We start from the raw sequence: 3,602 nt of genomic DNA on the forward strand, positions 1-3,602 counted from the left end.
AAAAATATTCCGAACAAATACACTTAGYATGATAATTTTATGTTATTCTTGACTAGAATAATTTCATATTTAAAATTGTTCTGCAGGGAGTCAATACAACAAACCCCTTAGAGTCAGCAAATTTCATTTGGCATTGAACTGACACTGAAACAGATTGAATGAATACTTCTCAGAAGTATATAGTACTATTTGTTACTTTAATTATAAATCCATYAGAGATTTACACTAGAAATCATTAAATGACAAAAAAAGTTTTTCTTCTTCATTTTATAGGTTAATACCTTTTCTCATAATATTAGAAACTACACAGTAGAATGAAATTCTGTTCCTGTTGAAATCAATAATCAGCTGCCCCTAACTTAAGATATGTCAGAATTTAATTTGTTGTCTGTCTGAATTATATTAGCTAGCTCTTTTTCTTCCATCTTGGTATGCTATTAATAGCCATAATAGATTGTAATATACCTATTGTAGTTGAAAGACTACATTGTAAATTACTATATACATTTTAAAATTGCATTTTCTGTACTATTCTGATGCTATAAAATGTTAATTTTATTATTTTTCTGAAATTAAAATGAATATCATGCAATAAAAAATATTCAAAGTGTCTAGTTATTTGATTTATCCAATTCTTTAAGTTTACAGTGTTAAGGTGAAGGGGGGAACAAGAACTTACCAAGTTCGTACTTGGGATAATAAGTTGCCATTTGTCCACTATTGCATGATTGTCTCTTATGCCTTTTCCTTATATTTGTATCTGTTGTCTCCCATTGTGGACTTTTTCTTTTGTTTATTCTGATAAGAACTTCAGAATTACTAGCAGGATTATCATCATGGTTTACACCACTACTTAATTTTCTGCTGTGAAACTGGTCATCCAGCCTTTCAGTCACTTTAGAAGAATTAGTTTCTATGGACGTTTCCATTTCATTTTCTTGTTTCTTTAATGCATTTTGTTTAGTGGAATGGGACCTTACAAGAGGATGTCTTTTTTCTTCCATATAGGCCTGACTGCTTTTACTTTCAACACCTTCAGGAGAATAAATGATATTATTTAACTTAAATGAATTGTGCTGCTCAATATGGTTGATTTTTCTCAGAAATATTCTACAATCTCTAAAGGTTTTGGCTTTCCATGCATTTTGAAACAGTTTATCTTGGCTTTGTTCTTTTCTAACATTTTGTTGGCTACAAATTGTTCCATTTGTCTCAGCATGTGGTTTAAGTATGTTTGCTAAACCAGGATGTGGGTTAAAGTCAGAAGATCCCATCATCTGTTGGGCAAATGCACCTCTGGCTTCATTTCCAGTTGGCAAGACACTACTCTGAGATTCCATCATAGTTTCAGTGGTCTGGATTTCTACAGTATTTTTTTCCTGGAGCTTGGACATTTCATCACTGGTTTCCTCACTTGCACTTTTAAACAACTGGCTTTGGCAGAAGAACTGTAAATTTTTCTTTTTCGATTTCCAGCCTCCTGGAGCCTGGTTATATAGCTTTTTTGTTTGTCCCCACCTATCATGTTGTAACTTGCTAAATTCACTTCTTTTTAATCTGGCTAACGTGAAATTACTTTTCATGCTTAAGACTGGAGAGCTGACCACATTATGTAATATTTGTAATTTCCCTGCTGGTTTTGAAGGAGAAGATAGTGCAAACTTTTTAAAGTGCTTTCTGAAAGGGCAAGTACTAAGATCAGATTGTTTAGTTTCCATCTTTATCTCTCTGGTATTAACTACTTCTAAAGGATTGCGAGCATTTGCCTTTCTCACTAGAGAGAGAGACTGTGTTTCTGTAGTCTGCATAAACCAGGCACAGAGTTCATTCATATTACATTTTTTCTGAAAAAGCATTTTTATAGGTGATGTTTCAAGTTCTACAAGGCAGGAGTCTAAAGGGTTTGACATTTCAGTGTTACAGTCTCGTTCAATGGGATCCCTTTTTTCACACACCCATTTATCAAACTCATTTCCCCCCACTCGCAACCAGGTATTCGTTATCTGTTCAAATCTATTATTTAGTTCTTCCAACAAAGTGTCGCTTGAAGTGGAAGTAGCCCACCACCTGAGAGACGGCTTTGATGAAAAAATGGGATCTGATGATACTTCATTAATGGGCCTGAATTCATCATCCTCAGGACCCTTTTTTGCATTCCCTGAATTTCTCATTTCTGAGGTATCTTTGGATGCTATGCTCTGATTTGATTGCCTAYGTTTATCCTTTTGATCTTTAGCTTTTCTCAAGTGGAGTTTGTAAGATTTATGTAGCAAGGCACTTCTACAAGTGAACGCACTAGAAGATGCTAACGAATGTAAAAAGTGGAGCGAGGGTTTTCTGTCTCTGACAGAATGTCTCAATGGAGTTCCACATTTTCTTGATGCTGYTGTAATAACTTTGTCTGATCCATCCTTTCTAGAATCTTTCTGAATGCTCTTTACTTGACCCACTTTATTGCACAGCGGATTGCTTTTCTCCTGTGGTATGTTTTTTTCTAACACGTTCTGTTGTTGCAAAGGAGGCAAACAGTTGCTGATACTCACTTTTCTTTCCTGAGGTGAAAATCTATTAACAGTCACTGATATGCCAGAGATTTTTACTTTTGCTGGTCTACCAGGTTTTCGAATGGTGGTTAAAGGTTTCTTAACTGTCCGTATAATGTTGTTGCAAGGATGTGGTGACGCTGGGTTACTCTTGATAGGTCTAATATAGTCATAACCAGAGACCTCATTTTCAGTAGTAGAATTCTGTAAGGCTTTTACTATTTCAGTCAAAGCATTTTCAGTTTCTGCCTTTTGCCTTGCTTTATTATGATCACTGGCAAAATTGGAATCAACATGATGTGTAGGCAGAACACTGATTACATTTAGATTACCTTCAGAAACATGTCTTTTAGTTCTTCTTGACCTTCCAAAAACAACTGTTACAATAATATTTTTGTTACTGTCAACTTCTTCCATTAYTGCTGCATCAGATTTGGTACTTTTCCCACCACTGCTAAGTTCAGTTCTATGTTCTCTACTTTCAGTTAGGTCTGCTTTTGGTTTAGGAGGTCGTCCAATAGGTCTCTTAATCTGCTTAACCACTTGAGGACCTATTTTCTTTGGTCTACCAGGTTTTCTTTTTAAAACCAATTCACTGCTACTGCTTGATTTCTCCACAGTTTCTTCATTTTGTTTAGAATTATTTGAGTTAGTTTGACCAACAGCACCAGAGCCTGCATTTGCTTCAGCATAAATGCAACTTGATTCCTCCTTAGTGCCATTTTCATTGTGATTACAATCCTTGATATGGATCGAATGAGAAAGGTCTCTTGTGGCCTGTTCTTCCAACACAGTGTTTGTTTGCCCCTGCAACAAACAACTCTCTGTATTTGCTTTAGAAGATGCAGTTGCAGATGTCAAAGTGTATTTGATTCCATCACTACTATTAACCTCTGAAACAAACATAAGCTTAATAGGGCTAGAGTAGTTTAAGGCAGATGAGATCTCTCCAGCTTCACAAGTTGTATGCAAGTCCCCATTACTGGAAGTTGAACTGGATAAATCAAAGGATGAAGATTTCAAAATGATGTCATTCATTTCTTCATCTATACCCGCTTC

The sequence above is a fragment of the Rhea americana genome, unplaced genomic scaffold (genome assembly GCF_003343005.1).
Source record: "Rhea americana isolate MKP2758 unplaced genomic scaffold, rheAme1 scaffold_26, whole genome shotgun sequence".
In the NCBI taxonomy this organism is placed as follows: domain Eukaryota; kingdom Metazoa; phylum Chordata; class Aves; order Rheiformes; family Rheidae; genus Rhea; species Rhea americana.